Source organism: Gavialis gangeticus, unplaced genomic scaffold (genome assembly GCF_001723915.1).
Source record: "Gavialis gangeticus isolate Ggan-Ray unplaced genomic scaffold, GavGan_comp1, whole genome shotgun sequence".
In the NCBI taxonomy this organism is placed as follows: Eukaryota; Metazoa; Chordata; order Crocodylia; family Gavialidae; genus Gavialis; species Gavialis gangeticus.
In genome coordinates, this window is record NW_017729018.1 from 3,094,771 (window position 1) to 3,112,490 (window position 17,720).

At 49.6% G+C, this 17,720-nt stretch overlaps 1 protein-coding gene across 2 annotated transcripts in view; it reads left to right on the forward strand.

Moving 5' to 3' along the window:
• Positions 1 to 606: 606 nt before the first annotated feature.
• KANK3 (KN motif and ankyrin repeat domains 3) overlaps positions 607 to 17,720 on the forward strand; it is a 52,930-nt gene continuing 35,816 nt past the window's right edge. Inside the window, exons 1-2 of one of the 2 annotated variants that reach the window (XM_019513236.1) lie at positions 607 to 615; positions 12,317 to 12,322. The gene's annotated coding sequence lies outside the window, so the exon portion shown is untranslated. Of the gene's footprint in view, positions 616 to 12,316; positions 12,323 to 16,763; positions 16,846 to 17,720 lie in introns of those variants that run through there. The other variant, XM_019513235.1, reaches the window with a different exon arrangement.

A 17,720-nucleotide genomic window follows, 5' to 3' on the forward strand; every position in this document is an offset into this window, starting at 1 on the left:
TTGAAAATAAAATAGTGGTTTTCACTGTAACGAGGGTCCAGTAGGAAGTACCAAAAAAAAAATAAAGGCACAGAGGTGGCTCTGTATGGCAGAAATGCCTGAGCATCAGGCAAGCGAGAGTGGACTGCTAGTCTACAGGCATGGAGAAGGGATGTGCTGAGCTCCGAGGAGGCCAGAGAACTTTTCCAAAATGAGGGGTTGTTCAGATACAACTCGGGGAAGTGGGAAGATCCAGAACATTTGCTGGTTGATTCAATGGAAAAGAGTAAAGGCTGGATTGTCAAAGCCGTTTTGCTCCTGTTTAGGACCGGTGGCTGGGTACTCAAAAATCTGACCCTTTAACTGCTTACAGGTTGAAGGAATGTTTTGAATCGGGCAGTCCTCTGTCCCGGGTGCAGCAGCATCCTCTAGCGTAGGGTATCCTATTCCTGCTGCGCTCTGACAGTGAGATGCACCTGTGGTTGGGGAGGTACCTCTGGACTGAGAGCAGTCATAGTATGAGACTTAAACAAATGAGTTTTCCTTTCACTGTAGATTGGTTGTATTTTGTCTTTATAAACTCAGTGTTAGGAAAGTCAAGCTCAGGGTCTCTTGAGTTGCACAAAGAGCCTGGCTGTGGACAAAACACAGGGCAAAGACTTGCTCTCCTCCTGTCTCTGCCACGACTCTGTGGTTAGTGATCTAGGCTGCAAGCAATGTGCTTGTGCCATGAGGTGCAGCTGTGGGCAGTGCTGTAATACTGACAGAAATGGCAAGAGCTGAGTTAGCCGAGGTGACGCCTCTGTCGGCAGCTGCAGAGCCTGGCATCCCTGTGTGGGTTTGGAGGGACTCTGGCAGAACTGCTGCCATGTGAACAGGAATCCTGCTTCCACTTTCTCAGCCGTGCTGGTTACTGTTTAACCAGCTCTGCTCAGGGCTAGGGACTGTCTGCCTGGGGAGGAAGTGCTCTTTAGCCTGCTCTTTGCGCAAGCGTGCCTTTGGGGCCAGAGGAAACACAGGAGTGTCTGCACCAGGTACTATGTCCCCTTGCTAGAAAAGCTGGCAAGAAGGCGAGCTAGTACCCTGCCTAGGGACATTTGCCGGGGCAGTGGGAAGAGGGGAAGCACAAGAACAGCCATTGCCACTGCAGCAGCTGATCGCACCACTGCAGTCAGCATGGTGCTGCACTGGGCTTGGAGCTGCCCTGATACATCTCTGTCCCCTTCCCCTTCCAGTAACACTTTTTCCCCCTATTTAACTGGAGAGCACATTCAGGAATGAGTCAGAGAGAAAAGCAAGCTATGGCAAGGTAGCCATGATTTAACAGTGATATCTCTACAATGAGTATTTTAACGGGCAAGTCTTACAGCCAGCCCTCTTCACTGGACTCCCTTTAACCTTTACTTCCTTGCCCAGGCACTGTGACCTGGACTATGATAGAAAAGCCACATCTTGCTAAGCTGAATTTGAAGTGGAGCTAACTAAAGTGATGAAAACCTCTAATGCATCAGCCTCTGATTCCTGAGAACCAGAACCCTAGTTAGGTCAAGCTAAATGTAATTTAGCCTGCACATACGCGTAGATGCACTTAAATGGGTAATAATTCCTAGATTCATAGATTCATAGACACTAGGGCTGGAGGGGACCCTGGAGGATCGAGTCCAGCCCCCTGCCTCAGGGGCAGGAGGTCAGCAGGGATCATAGGATCCCAGCAAGATAATTTGGTTCCATTTTTTTCAATACGTTGCCTACACAAGCCAAGCTGTCCAGAATTGCCTTTGCATGACTATGACCCCGATAGGGGCAGCAGGGGCTCCATGTGCTCTTCAGGAGCCTCCCCTTAAAAGAAATGGATTCAACCAGGACTTCGCTGGGTAGCTCCATCTGCTAGGCAGCCCAGGCACTTTAGGTCTCCCAGTCTGTGCCTGCAGATTACTATGAAATGGGGCTGGACTTTGAGGAGAGCGAAGGCCACTGTCCACAGCTGAGACGCAGCGCAGCTGTTTCTGCGGGCTCCAGCTGGAGGGGCAAGTGGGAGATCAGGAGAGCCAGCATGTTTTCAACTGCTTGGTGGCTGAACTGTAGACTCCCAGTGAGGCTTTTTGAAGGTTGAAACCCTCAGGAAGTCTGAGAGAGAGCACGGAAGGCTTTTTCTGGCATGCTTCCCTCGCAGGACAATGCCGTATCTCCTAGCGGATGGGAGCTGCTCCCAATGTTTCCCTTCCTTCAGGAAGCAGCCTAACTAATTCTGATGAGAAAGACGGCCAGGGGCCCTCTTTCTGTTGCTGTTCCCCTTCCTTTGGTTTGATTTATTCTGTGCATGTAAAAGCCCCTGAGAAGCTTTTCTGTTTTGAGTCTGAGGCTTAATTACCTGGCGGAAGGAGTGTTCTGCTCTTCGCAGAAGGAAGTTTGTAGAAATATTAACCGCTGCCTCTAGTTAGCACACTCAACTGCAGGATCTCTTAGCTCCTGGCTCAATGCATTTTCCCTTGAGCTGTGGAGTATTTGAATGGGCAAGTCTGTCTGGCACCTGCAGAACAGGAAGGTTATTCAGCTCTGTTTTATTGGGGATCTCCTGGAAGCTCTGGTACACTTCGGAGTCCTACCTCTGTGTGTAGTCGGACTTGTTTTTAATTATAAAAGGAGAAATCCAGAGCAACCAGTTTACTTTCACTGGGTTTGCTCTGGATATAATGGAGCACAGTATCTCGTCCAATATGCCTAAAATCCTGAGATTTTTAGGAGGGGGGAAAAAAAGGCATGAAAAGATTTGTGGACTCTCCTGGCTGCATAGAGCTGACTGCAGAAAGCAATAATTAAATAGGGCTGATGTATTTGTAGCAGCACATTTGTCACTGAGAAGAAAAGGGGTGCCTGGAGTGAATCTGAAGTGTTGGATGGTGGAAAAGAAAACAGTGCTGTGCTGAAGGATATTGTGTTTCCGTGCAGCACTTGGGTAAGAATCCAGGGCAAATACTGAGTTTCCTTGTTGGCTGTTTTTGGCAAGCCCGTGTCTACTCTGAAAAGGTTGTTTACAGAACTGGCTCTGAACACCGGGGTTGTAGCTGTTGAGTTTGAACTTCTGAATACTCTATCTAGAGGTCAGAAAGGGGTGAAGAGTCCTCTTCGCTCATAAGTTTTCATGTTGGAGTATGTCTGCACCAAACTAAAAATAATTTTGCCCCTTCATGACGCAAGTAGGTAGCCAAATTTGGTGTCTTCTGGATCGTTTCCATTAGGAAAGTTCTGTGGAGCCAGAATGACATCAAAGACCGCACCCTTTGTTAACAAAAAGCCCCATGTCCCTGAGCACAGCAGGAATCCTCCAGGTTGCTGAGAATCAAAGCCCCTTCTCAGCCAGCACGTAGCCAAAGCACTGTCTTAGCATCTCTAAGAATCACATCGAAGACGTGCTTCTTCGGCAGCGCTTGGTCCTCTCTCATGCACTGAGACGCGTAGAATCTGGCTACAAACATGGGCTCAAAGTTGCAGCAGCTTTTGTGTACAGGCTCGGCATGCAACGCCATTTCTTGGAATCGCCCGCTTCTGAAAGCGTTGAAATAGGAGGCACAGTGTTTTGCAGAACACTAACAGCTACATTCACCAGTCATGAATATTGAGGGCTATAGGCTTTATAGGAAGGATCTGGTTGGGAAGAAGGGAGAAAGTGTGGCCCTCTATGTGGAAGAGCGGGTACCCCTCCCTGCAGGTCACGTCTGACAGCAGGAAAGGGTCCCTTGAAACTGTCTGGGTCAAGATACAAGGGGGATCAGAAGAGGGAGACCTGATGGGGGGAGTCTACTACAGGGCTCCCTCCCAAGAAGAGGAGAGTGATCAGGCATCCTCCAGAGAGCTGATTGAGGCAGCTAGCACTAGAGACACGATTGTCATGGGTGACTTCAACTACCCTGACATGTTGGGAGGACCACTCGGCCACTTCCAACAGGTCAGCCAACTTCTTGGCAATAATAGGCAATCTGTTTCTGACACAGGTTGTGGGAGGGTCTACTAGGGGTAAGTCCACTCTGGGTTTAGTGCTGGTCAAGGGGGAGGACATCATAGGTGTTCTGAGGATTGGCAGTACTCTGGGTGACAGCAATCACAACCTGATAAGGTTCATCATCCACCGTAAGACTGGGAAATCAGTCAGCAGAACAGAAGTCCTAGATTTCAGGAAGGCAGATTTTGGTAAACTCAAGAGGCTAGTTGGAGAGGCTCTTTGCAACCAGCAACTGGATGATTAGGAGTCCAGGAGTGGTGGTGCTTCCTTGAGGCAATTCTCACAGCTCAAAAATAGGCCATCCCCACGTGGACAAAAAGCAGGAAAGGAGCCAAGAGACCCTCTTGGCTCAACAAAGATATTAGGGAGCTGTTGAAAATGAAAGAAGAAGCCTATGAGCAATGGAAGAATGGCTCAGCAACCAGAGAGGAATACACCTGTATTGCCAGGGCCTGCAGATACGAGATATGAAAAGCTAAGGCAGGCATGGAGATCAAACTGGCAATTGGAATAAAAGACAACAAAAAGTCCTTCTACAGATACATAGGGAGCAAGGAAAAATTGGGATCCACTGTGGGACCCCTACTGAATAGTCAGGGGCAGCCCACAGTTGATGCCCGTGAAAGGCAAACCTCCTAAATACATACTTCGCGTCAGTATTCCTGAAATCAAACGGGGGCTGCTCACCTGACCAGAGGCCCAGGGAACATGGGGAAGACAACAGATTACATGAAATCAGTCCTGAACAGGTGAAGGATGTCCTACAGCGCTTGGATGTTTTCAAGTCTGCTGGGCCAGACAGCCTGCACCGAAAGTCCTGAAAGAACTGGCTGAGCTCATAGCAGCACCGCTGGCCAAGTTGTTTGAAGAGCTGTGGAACTTGGGAGTAGTCCTGGACGCCTGGAAGAGGGCCAGTGTGGTGCCCATCTTTAAGAAAGGAAAGAAGGATGACCCTGCAAACTACAGACCGGTCAGCCTGACTTCAGTCCTACATAAAATCTTTGAAAAATGTGTTAAGGAGGCCATTAATTACAAGCTGGTAATTGATGGGGTGTTAAGAAGCAACCTGCACAGCTTTGTCAAGGGCAGATCATGCCTGACAAACCTAGTGTCCTTCTATGACCAGGTAACTAGCTGTCTGGATGAGGGACATGAGTTAACATCATTTACTCAGACTTCAGTAAAGCCTTTGATTCCATTTCCCATGAGATTCTCTCAAACAAACTGGAGGGTACTGGGCTGGACCAGTCGACAGTGAGGTGGTGGACAACTGGCTTAGAGGCCACTCGCAGAGAATTGTAATAGATGGGATGGCCTCATCCTGGAGAGCTGTCTCCAGTGGTGTCCCCCAGGGATTGGTGCTTGGACGTGTGCTCTTTCATATGTTTATTAATGACTTGAACAAGGGGATGGAAAGCTCAATGATTAAGTTTGAGGATGATACCAAGCTGTGGGGCAACATGGGCACATCAGGGTAAAGATCCAGGATGACCCTGACAGACTGGATTCGTGGGTGGAGTGGAATCAGATGTGGTTTACCAGGGAGACACGCAAGGTTCTTCATCTGGGTAGGAGGAACCCTCATCATAACTGCGTGATGGGTGGTGGCCCACTGGCTGGCACAGCATCTGAATGAGACCTGGGGGTCACGATCAACCGGAAGGTGAACATGAGCCAGCAGTACAATGAAGTCGCCAAAAGGACAAATAGGACTCTAGCATGTATCAGCTGATGTGTGGCCAAATAGATCCAGAGAGGTACTCCTCCCTTGCTACTCGGCACTGGTGTGGCCTCAGCTGGAGTACTGTGTCCAGTTCTGGGCACCGCACTTCAAGAAGGATATGGATAAGCTTGAGAGGGTACAAAGAAGGGCCCACTCACATGGTTAAAGGCATGGAGGATAGGTCCTATGGGGCGAGACTCCAGGAACTGGGCCTGTTCAGTCTGAGCAAGAGAAGGCTGAGAGGTGATTTGATAGCTGTCTACAAGTACATCAGGGGTGAGCATCAAGGTCTAGGGGAGCAACTCTTCAGAAAGGCACCTCAAGGGATGATGAGGACCAATGGGCATAAACTGATAGAGAGTAAGTTTAGGTTAGACTTAAGAAAAAACTCTTTCTCTATAAGGTTCACCAGAATCTGGAACACACTCCCAGCAGATGTAGTGCAGTCACCCTCCACAGAGGTGTTCAAGATGAGGCTGGACAAGGACCTTGTTAAGCTCGTTTGAGTGCAATAACTTTCTGCCCATGGCAGGGGGCTGGACTTGATTATAATGTTGGACAAATGACAGCAATATTACAGGTCCCTCCAGTTCTGTGATTTTCTGAGTTGTACAGACATCTAATGAAAAGAGGTGCAGATAACATCTGTTCAACAAATTCCTGAAGGGAACTACCTTGGTACCATCAATCCTTGATTTTAATATTGGAACACTCTGCTGATCCAGTCCCGGAAATGTGGGTGCATAGATCAGTGGTTAGCAATGTTTTCCGGCACTACGCCAGAATGACCCAACTCAGTCTGAGGTAGGCTGGCACTAGCACCTAGCCACCACTGCTGCTTCCCCCGGCTACCCAGTTATGGCACAGCACAGGCAAAGCCCACTATGCCACTGAAACTCCCTGGGCCAAATATGGCTCATGATGGTAGGTTTCCAACTAGGGGTGCACCGATACAGATTTCTGGGGCTGAAACTGATAGCCAGTTTTTAAGGAGGTATATCGGCTGACACCGATTCAATTTCTGATACCAGCCTGGCAGCTTGAAGAGCTGCGTGCAGCTGGTAAGTCTGTTGTGGAAGGGAAGAGGGGAGGGAAGGGACATGGGTGGCAGATCAAGGCCCTGCGGTGATGGAGAAGTGGGGCTGGAGCAAACACTGCTCAGCTGGGGCAGGGTGCAGGACGGACCCACGACTCATCCAGGGCTGTGGGGAGGGGAGGGCAGCTCCCGCCACTGTGAGCTGCTCACCTGGTGGCTCCTGCCACTGCTCCCGCTGCTCATCTGGGAGGGCATGGGGGGACATGTGCCCCTGGATCTGCACGGGGCTGGGTGAAGCAGGCTCTTTCTGGTGGTGCAAAGCTGCATTTGAGGCGGGTGATGGCGGCACTGGGGGGGAGGCATGGAGGGGGCTGCAGCCACCCCAGAATTCACCATAACACCCCCAACCTCCCTCCCCGCACTGCTGGTGCCCACCCTGCACGCAACCCCGCCCTGCCAAGTAGAGCTTGGTACAGCCCCAGCCCTAGCCCACCCCATGCAGATTGGGGGGCACTTGCCCCCACCCCGCCAGGCCCTCCCAGATAAGCAGCAGGAGCAGTGGTGGGAGCTGCCCCCTCCCTCCCCACGCCCCCTGGATGAGCTGCAGCTCTGTCCCACGCCCTGCCCCAGCTGGGCAGCGCTTGCCTTAGCCTGTGCCCCAGCCCCAGCCCCACTCCTCCCTCACTGCAGGGGCCTTGATCCCTGGTTAGCCTGTGGATTACCCTCCTCGCTCACCCCAGGGCCCCCTACTCTCTCCCCTCTCCAGACTTACTTCCCTCCCTCCTCCCCTACACCAGACTTACCAGCTGCACGCAGCTTTTCAAGCTGCCCAGTGGTGCTCTTTGCCACCTATTTGCTGCACTGCAGCTGTGCACATGCACAGGCCATTTATCGGCCATATTAGGCTGATTTCCAATACAGACAATTTGCTTTATATTGATTCTGATCTGATATTGGACCAATGTATCAGTGCACCTGTATTGCTAACCACAGGCATAGATCATCTCACGCTCACCTCCTAAGCCAGTACTTTTACCCAAATGGGATGCATACTCACAGAAGGTCTAAAAATATCAAGCTACTATAAATTGTTGATTCCAACTGGATCTTGAAATATAGCTGTCTGCCTTCCACATCAGAAACGCCATGTAAAGAAGTGCCTGACTCGTAGCATCATAGAACAGTAAGGTTGGAGGAGACCCCAGGAGGGTTATCTAGCCCAACTCTCTGCTAAAGACAGGATCATCCCTAATTAAATCATCTGAGTTAAGTGTCTGTCTAACCTGCTCTCAAAAAGTCCAAGGATGGAGATTTCACAGCCTGTCTGGGTAGCCTGTTCCAATGCTTAATCATAGAATCATAGAAAATGAGGGTTGGCAGGGACCTCGGGAGGTCACATCTAGTCCAACCCCCTGCTCAAAGTAGGTCCACCCCCAACTAGATCATCGCAGCCAAACCTTTGTCTAGCCTGGTCTAAAAAACCTCCACGGATGGAGATTCCACAGCCTCTCTGGTTAACCTGTTCCAGTGCTTTACTACCCTCCTGGTGAAGGTGTGTTTCTTAATATCTAATGTAAATGTCCCTTGCTGCAACTTGAGACCGTTGTTCCGTGTTCATCTGTCACCACTGAGAACGGTCAAGTTTCATCCCCCCTGTAACCACCTTCAGGGAGTTGAAGGTTGCTGTTCAATCCCCTCTCAGTCTTCTCTGCTTTGGACTAAATAAACCCAGTTCCCTCAGCCCCTCCTCATAAGTCATGTCCCCCCATTGTTTTTGCCCTCTGCTGGACTCTACATTTTATCCACATCCTTTCTGTAGTGGGGGACTGAAAACTGGACACAGTACTCCAGATGCTTAACCATGCCCTTGTGAGAGAGTTCTTAACCTCCAATCTAAGTTTTCTTCAGTTTAGTTTTAAAACCTTTGCTCCTTGTTCTGTGTCATGTGGCCACAAAAAATAGTCTATCTCCATCCTCCATATAACCATCCTTCAGTACTTGAAGGCTGTTATCAGGTACCCCCTAAGTCTTCTCTTCTACAGACTAAATAATCCTAATTCTTTCACCCCAAATTACGTTGTATAAATCATGTTGTCATAAGTTCTGTTGCCTTTTTGGTGCTGTACTTAGATATGAGGACTTCCTGAATTTTTTGAAAAGATTGTGGATCATAGATGTATGTGCCACTGATGAAGGTCCCTGGATCTTCACAAATATCCAGCACACCTACTGGCTGGGAAGTGACCCTCTCAGCAGCACAGAAGCGGAAAGGGATCTCGGAGTCATAGTGGACTCCAAGATGAACATGAGTCAGTGTGATGAAATCATCAGCAAAGCTAATCACACTTTATCATGCATCAGCAGATGCATGACAAAAGGATCTAAGGAGCTGATGCTTCCCCTCTATGCGGCATTGGTCAGACTGCAGTAGGAGCACTGCGTCCAGTTTTGGGCGCCGTACTTCAAGAAGGATGTTGGTAGACTTGAGAGAGTCCAGAGGAGGGTGACTCACATTGTCAGGGGCTTACAGGACAAGCCCTACGAGGAGAGACTGAGGGACCTGGACCTCTTCAGCCTCCGCAAGAGGAGGCTGAGAGGTGATCTTATGACTGCCTACAAATTCATTAGGGGGATGCAGCAAGGGATCGGGGATGCTCTGTTCACCAGGGCTCCTCTTGGGATAACAAGAAACAATGGTCACAAACTGACAGAGAGCAGATTTAGGCTAGATATCAGGAAAAACTTCTTCACAGTAAGGGTGGCCAGAATTTGGAATGGGCATCCAAAGGAGGTGGTGCTCTCCCCTACCTTGGGGGTCTTTAAAAGAAGGCTGGATAGGCATCTGGCTGGGCTCATCTGACCCCAGCACTCATTCCTGCCTGGGCAGGGGGTTGGACTCGATGATCTGTTGAGGTCCCTTCTGACCCTAACATCTATGAATCTATGAGTCCCTGCCAAGATAAAAGCTAGGAATGGTGTAATCCACAGGCTAACGAGGACCTAGGTTGTAAGCATCTCAGCTGCTGAATTATGCCTGCCAGTATGGGCAGACAGAGCACTTAGGAAATATGTAGTTGGGAATTGAATACATCTGTGGGAATTGTCATAAAAGGGCTGAAGTCATTGTTGACCATCTGTCTCCCTGTCTCCACACACGTTCCCTCATGTCTCTGAAAAAGCAACAATTTGAGAATACAACCGTGTGATAAATGAATCCAGAATTGCGTATGTATGAACATCTCCAAAACCTCCCAACATGCCATGTTAAGTTTGGAAACCCCTTTTGTTTGCACCAAGAAACTCTCGAAGCCTCAGGACTGTTGCCCCAAGACAAATGGCAGAGGGGTAACAAGACAGTCAAGTACAGAGTTTAGAAGAGCTCGGCCTCCATGCCAAAACATGGACTGCTGCAAACTGCATCCGTTCTTCCACAGGTGCTGTAGTCGCCTGTTAACACGTAGGAGAAATGAAGAACAAACTGGAAGGTCTCCAAACTGTGGAACATCAAATGAAGTGCTGCCCTCCTCAGATGCTGCTCTGCAGGAATAGCCTTGATTTTATTCCAAGTCAGAGGAAGCTACGCAGTGAATAATAAACCTGGATGTTGACTTTTAAGTGGAAGAATTAAATGCACAGTTCCACTAGTTAGTGCCCAAAAAACCCCTTGGCCCACATGGCTCAGGCTTGCCTTGTAGGCCCATGTTTTAGAAAGCAGCCTTTGTTGTTAAGCAGTACACAAAACAAGGGACATTTCCTGCTCCTCCATTTATCCTGAATGGAAGGTCAGCTTTCATGCCTTCCAGTTTCAGTGGGCTCTAACCCAACTCTTAACAGTAATATTTGCCCCTGTGGCTCAGTAGCTTGGCAAAGGGCCTTAACATGGATCACACTTAAAACCAGAAATGCTGATGATGCAGGTCCAGCAGAACCCTCTAAATCTCACCAGGGCACAACCGTTTGTGTCTAGAGGGCACAATGAAGCTCAGGTACCAGAACAGAAGAGCCATGTTGGTATGGCACTGCATCCAAGGTAATTAATTGGTTAAGGATACAGTGCTGCATTGTGTAGCTGTACTTGGGGTCACAGAGCTGTGGTCAACACTCTTGACCTGGCAGGAGGATGAACATTGGTGAGATGTTGTGCAGGGTCTTATCCACCTCTTGCTGAAGTTTCATAAAAAGACTCCTGTTGTCTTTGGTGGCTCTGGATTGGCCTCTCGGAGAACAGAAAACGGAGTGGATAACATCATGGAATTTACAATAGAAAAATCTGGGTGATATGTTTGGCGGGAGTAGAGCGATCCCAAACACAATCTGAAGGAAGAAGTTGGAGCTGCTATGCTGCAGTGCCCCATCCTTTTTAGGCGACAACTGTAGTGCTCCTCGTCCAGTGAGCATGTCCTCCAGCTTTGTCAGCTGGGAGAGTCTGATTCAGGTCACGGACAGTCTCACTGGACCTCATGAGAGCTTTGGATACCTGGGCGGTGCAGTGCCAATGACCGAGAGCACTAATACAGGTGCATTGTCTAGAATATAGTGGTTGGCAATCTTTTATGAATGGCGGGCTGCTGCTTGAGACCCAGCCACTGCCCCAGGCCACCAGTCCCTTCCACAGTGCCATGGTCCTCCCTGTTCTTTCCTGCGGGCTGCTGTTTTACTTTTTTTGTGCCACCAATTTCCTGCCCACCCCTTCCTCTCCCCCCACCCCCGCTGCTGCATGCCGCTATGGGATGAACCCAGTCTCCTCATGGGCTTGCCCAACCATGGTCTAGAGGGTGGTGACCTTTCCTTCTAGAGGCAGGAGCTCATAGGGGATTGCACCTGGAAGAAGTTTGTCATTAGAGCCAATGCCAACTACAGGTGCAGCATCTGCTGCTCGGTGAATTGGCACCGGCTGCCACAGCACTCCAAGCTGTAGTTCACAGGAAATAGCTTTGCATCCTATAGGTTGGGAAAATGCCTGTTATTATAATCCTCCTCCAGTGGGAATATCCTACAGGGAAGTTTGTGGCACCTCCACCTGTGTTAGGAGGCAAAGCACTTTGCCAGCCCTCGCTTTAACCTTCTCTTTCACTTCCCACCCCCATACACAGGTCATTAGTCCCTTGAAAGTTTCTCTGTTGGGTCCAGACCTGGAGAATAAGGGGAGGGACACCACAGAGCAGCAACCCGCCCTCTTCCATGCAGGAATGAGGATCCCTTCTGGGCATGGAGCGCAGGGGGCCATACCCTTGCAGAGTACTGGTGACTTTGCCATTCAAAGGAGGAACATGGTGTGAGGTGTTGCTGTCTGTACAGTGAGAGACCAGCAAGGGCTTTAGTGCCTTGTATGTTTGTAAGAACCTGAAGTAATAGCCAGTCCTCTCCACGATGGATGCACTTGTGGCACTTGAGCAGACTGGTGGAGTCCAGCCCACCTTTAGCTGTGTGCCACACTGATGCTGTTAAGTCTTGCTAGGGTTTTTGCAGAGCTCTTGGGAAGGAACTAGTGGTGTAAAGGGCTCCAAGAGCTAAAGGATAGCCTGGAAGAGACCTTGGTGCTGTGCAGCCCTAGCAAGCTGCTTAATGTGACTGCCAGTAAACTGTAATCTGCCTTGTGAATGAATGCCTGTAATCTTGCTTGTTTACAAGCCTTCCCTCATGGGACTATTATGTATGGTTCATTCTCCAGGCAGATGCAGCCTGCAAACAAGGCTTTAACTGAACAGCTCTATGGGAATGTGGCTGAATCCTCAAGGAAGTGGCAGGCCCCACTTGGTTGTTGTTTAGTGTCTGTTATTAAGCATGTAATTATAGGGCTTCAGACAGGGCAGTAGATTGCAAGCATGTCTAGGGGAAAACATTATGCCATCAGTGTGAGTTGGTACAAAGCTCCTCTGCTGCCTCTCCCAAGCAGATGTGACTCTGAAATGGCCACTGTTTGGGAAAGCTAACCCTCCCCTGATGTTAACCTCCTACTTGACAGTTGTGCGGCATACGCCCACCGAAGGCGCCTGATCTGGAATTCTAGGAAATATTTCCTGCCGGCAGCTCTCCTGGCTCATGCTTTAGGCATGAGAGATGATAGTTCTGATTAGCAGCAATAACACCGCTGCCCTGGCCCAGTATCAAAGGCAGACGAAAACAGTTAGCACTCCATGTGCACACCATCCATTTATATCGGTGGATGAGCTGAGGTGTGGGCACTACTGTACCCAGTTTACATAGTCAGTCCCATTGGATATCAACTTGCATTCACATACTGCAGTGGCAAGTGCCACTTGAGAACTGGGGTCACCGAATAAAGGCCCAGCACTTTGATTAAAGGCAGAATCGCTCTACTCAGCTGTCTCAATACGCACCTGTTCCGCGAGCGTTGTAGGAGACTGCCATCTGGTAAGGCTGATGGTGTGGCATGCCCGTGAACAGTGCACAGAGTTGTCATACGCTAACAGGTTGTGTCATTTTTGTTGCCCTGTGCTTGATCCTTCCTCACCAACACTACTCACTGTTTCAGCCATTTGGTCTGTCCATCTGTAACACTGACCTCCTTGACCCAGGCACATGAATGAGTCTCTAACGTGGCTGTTTTTTGACGCTACCCGATAAAAATGCTTACTGTTCATAAGAGTGGATACATCTAGCATGGTGGCTTTCAACCTTTTTTCATTTGTGGACCCTCTAAAATATTTCAAATGAAGGTGTGGACCCCTTTGGAAATTTTGAATGGTCCCCTTTGCATTGTAAGCATGGGTATTCACATACTTTTGAACATTATCATCTTTCACAGATCCCTTAGACATAGTCTATGGACCTCCAGGACCAGAGGTTTAGCACAGACATTAGCCTTGTTCTGCATTACACTAGCCTTCTGCAGAGGACTCTGACCCCCATTGCCTCATTCACAGCTGGGAGGATGGGCAGCATTGGCCAGCAGAGCTCGGTGCTGGCTGTACACGTACAGAAATGCAGCTGGGAAGGAATGATTGGAACTATATTTATGTTCCTAGTTTCCAAGTGGATGGTGGCACTAGGGTTGTCACTAGAGTGCTGCTGCATGAATGAGTGGAGTGCTCTGGTGTGGGTCCTCTGCAATCAGTACCCTCCCCTCCAGAGGCTCCAGCAGAAATCGTGGCAGGTTAAAGGCAAGTGACAATAAGGAAGATGGTAAGAACAATAAGGAACCTGGAGAGGCTTCCATCTGAAGTTGGACTGCTGAGCATTGGGGGGGATTAAGAGGGGCATAGACAACAGTGAACAGACCAGAGAAGGTCAGTTCTGTTTGTCGTGTAGTATAAGAGTTGGGAGCTATCCAAAGGAACTGCAAGCCAGCAAACTGAAAACTGCTCAAAGGAAATAATTTTCTACACCTCACCTGTGGAACTCCCTGCCACAAGCAGTCACTGAGCCAGTGGTGTCCAGCTGGAGTCTGAGCTGTGGTTATTGGAGAGAAAACACTGCTTTATTACAGGTTTCCCTCGCTTTATGTGGTAGATGCATTCCCAGGGAACGGTGCATAAATCGAGTTTGCATAAAGCAGACCCAGTTTACAATGAAACAGATAGGGATGCATTCCTGAGACAGCGAGGCTGGGAGTAGGGAAGGGGCAGGGAGAGGGGCACGGTGCAGCCCAGTGGCTGTGAGCAGGTGGCTTCTGCCGCTCCTCAGGCTGCAGCAATGGTGGGACCAGCCTCTTCATGGTGCTCGGGGTGGGTGGCAGCCCCACTCATGCCGCTTCTCCCCACTCACCACAGCCCCTGCTGAGGCGGCCATGGGAGCAGCCGACACCAGCTGCCTGCAGCCTCTGGGCTGCACCATGCCATGAACCTCTGGCACAGTGCAGGCTGGCGGCTGCAAGCAGGCAGTGTCCATCACTCCCAGGGCTGCAGCAGGGGCAGGCAGGAGCCTGCGGCGAGACGAGAGCAGGCTGGGGCTGGCGACCGCTGCAGGCTTTTCCCAGAGCTTGGCAGCAGCGCTGGGAGGGTAGGTTGCAGGGGGCTACAGTGAATTTTGGGGTGGCAGCAGCCCCCCCCTCCAATCACTGCAGCCCATCCCAATCGCTGGGAAGAGCTCGGTGCTGCCGCCAGCCCCAGCTGCTGCCTGCCCCTACTGCAGCACTGGGAGTGCTGGCCTACACCGGGTGGGAGGTTCAGGGCACAGTACTTCTGGGAAAGCAAAGCCCAGGGGGTTCAGGGCATGGTGCAGCCCAGCAGCTGCAAGCTACTGGCATCGACTGCTCCCGTAGCAGCTGCAGCAGCCCCACAGCTCTTTCCCCTCCCCTTACCCCTCCTCTCCCTCACAAACTCACAGACTTTCTCCCCGCCTCACAAACTTACCTGCTTGGGGAGGGCGAATTCACATAAATCGAACCCGCATAAATCGAGGGAAACCTGTATTGTTATTATTTCAAATGAGTTGCAGAGTATTATGAGAGCAGATGTCCCCTGTCAGTTGTATAGATCTTTAAGAACATCTGCCTGCCATCTCGTCAGTACTATAGCCTGCAGGAGGATTTCTAAGTGTTTTCTCCAGTTCCTTTTTAATGCCCCTTCCCTGTTCCCTGCAGACAATTCCTAGCCTCCTGCCTCTCCCTGTTAGGATGCTGTAGGTATCTGGAGACCGATGCAGAGGCCATTGTGCTGCATTGCTACATCACACCCATCTTTTTCTGGCAAAAGGCTGAAACTAGAAACCCAAGATGAACAATCCCAAACTTTGGGAAATCCATATCCAGATATGAATTTCACACTAAACTCCACATCCAGCTCCAGTGAATTTTGAAGGTATCAAAATCCAGGTACAGGACTATGACTCCTGCTTATTTCATGCAGTGCCTGGGAATAGGCAGGGAAATGACCCAGTGGAAAGCTGGCTGCGAAACTGTGTTGGAGGTATTTATGTTGTACTGGGGTGTTTGGTATTCTGTGAGAGACAATTTGTCCTACTCTAAAAAGAGGTCTGAGCCACAAAGTTCACCCCTGTTGTAAATGGCTGAGCCGCTTGATGTGATTGATCACATCAGATAAGAGTTGTTTTGGAGCCCGAGCTTATCACAAGCCCTTTAGACCTGCAGTGCTGGCAGCTTGGACCTGGCACTGGTTCTGGGAATTGCAGACTCCCTTCCCTTTTTACTTCCCAAACTGGGAATGTGTTTGTTTAAGCTATTTCCCATAAAAGTAAGTATCATTGTTCCTGCAGTGCCGGTGCAAGAGGCCAGCAGATGCAGGCAGATGTTCCAGCAGGTCAGATGTGAACAATTGCATCTGCTCCCCAGCTAATGCAGTCATGTCTTGGAAAACTTCCATAAATAGATTCTTTCCCCCCCTTGTTTCGTGGTATTCTCAGACTCATTCCTGAAAGGTCCGCTGAGTTTTGCTGTGCTTGCTGTCTGCCCTTCTGCTCCCCCTACCCTTTACCTGCATACTCTCTATGGCCCTGCTGTTTGGTAAGGAGGAAGGGCCTCAGCTGCTGATTGTGCTCCATAGGATTGACTCCTACTTGCTCTAGGCTCTGAACATAAGGGAAGATGACTGGTGTCTTTGGGAAACTGCAACCAGACAAACCCCATAGAGGGCTGGGAAAATCAGCTTAGGCTCAGTAGAGCCCCCAGCACATGTTCCTTCTGCCCACAGAGAAAGATTAGTCTCATATGACCAGCAGTTCGCTTCCTTGAAAATCGGCGCTGTAATGCTTATGCTGGAAGGCAACCCTGGGGGGTGTTCACTCTGCAGATAACCTGGATATGGCAAGCCTTTGCGTGCAGTCCTGCAAAGCCATTGTGCAGCAGCCCCTCTGCTCGGGGAGGAGCGGTCAGCAGGAGGGGATGGCATGGCAGGCAGGTCTGCTCCTCTCCCTCCCTTCCCTGGGGGGACACTTAACTCACTTGGCCAGTCCTCACATCCACCCCTGCCCCCCGCCCTGCAGCTGCCTGACAACAGGCCAGGAGGCTCCTGTGAGCTGCCCCAGCCCTGGCCCCAGGATTTCATTTTTGAGATTTTTCTCAGCACGGCTTGACACAATGCAAAGCGCTGACCTGCTGCAGCCTGCCTTCCCAGGGAGCAGTCCTTGGGTAGCGCTGGTGGCCACAAATACTCGCAGTAGATGAAATGCCGCACAGTCAGACATCATGTGAGTCATATTTACCACCGGGATATTAAACAGGATGTGTTTGTGTGGTCATAAGAACAAGAGCTCAGAACCAGACTGGAAGAGGAGAGACCAATGGGGCCAATGTACAGTCCCTGCCAAGCGCTCGGGAGGTCTGTCCTGGCACAGCAGCCTTGCGCGGGGATTGTCACTTAAGCAGGCTGGTCGTGAGACAGCCTCACACTCCTACCGGGAGCTGGATGCCATCCTTTTGATGATAGTGGAGTTTTAGAGGGAAAGGGCGAAACTGAGGGCAAGTTTTCAAAAGAAAAAATTGGCATTTTAAAATAATGCCTGAGTTTACAAAATCATATAGAGAGAGATAGAGATACATACATACATCTCTGACTTAGTCTGTAAGGGGTGCGTCTACCCTGCCTTCTGTCTGACTCCAGACGCTCGTTTACAAACTGTTTTACTGTTTTGAAAGAGTTAAATAATGGAAAACCAGTACTGAGCAAAACATTTTGTTGTGGATTAAATGAAATATTTTGTGTTGACGTGAAACATGGTTTTTTTCATTTCATCAAAACATTTAAGAACATTATTTTTAGTTCAACCAAAACCTGATTTTTTCCATTCGCTGATTTTTTTTTTTTTTTTTTTCCAATTCAGCCATTGAAGAGAAAACTTTATTCTTCCAGCTCTGTTTGGAAGCAAGATTGTTATGGTCTCAGGTAACTATTAGCAGGGCATCATTCAGGCAGATCTCTAGGCTTTATCTTGCTATTTACAGCTGTCTCTGGGTTTAGCTACTCTTCCTGTGTCATTCTTGCCCTGTGAGAATGGTTCTGATTACTGTAGAGACAAGGATTTTAATTTATTGTTGGGGGAGGGTAATATCTTTTATCACCCCT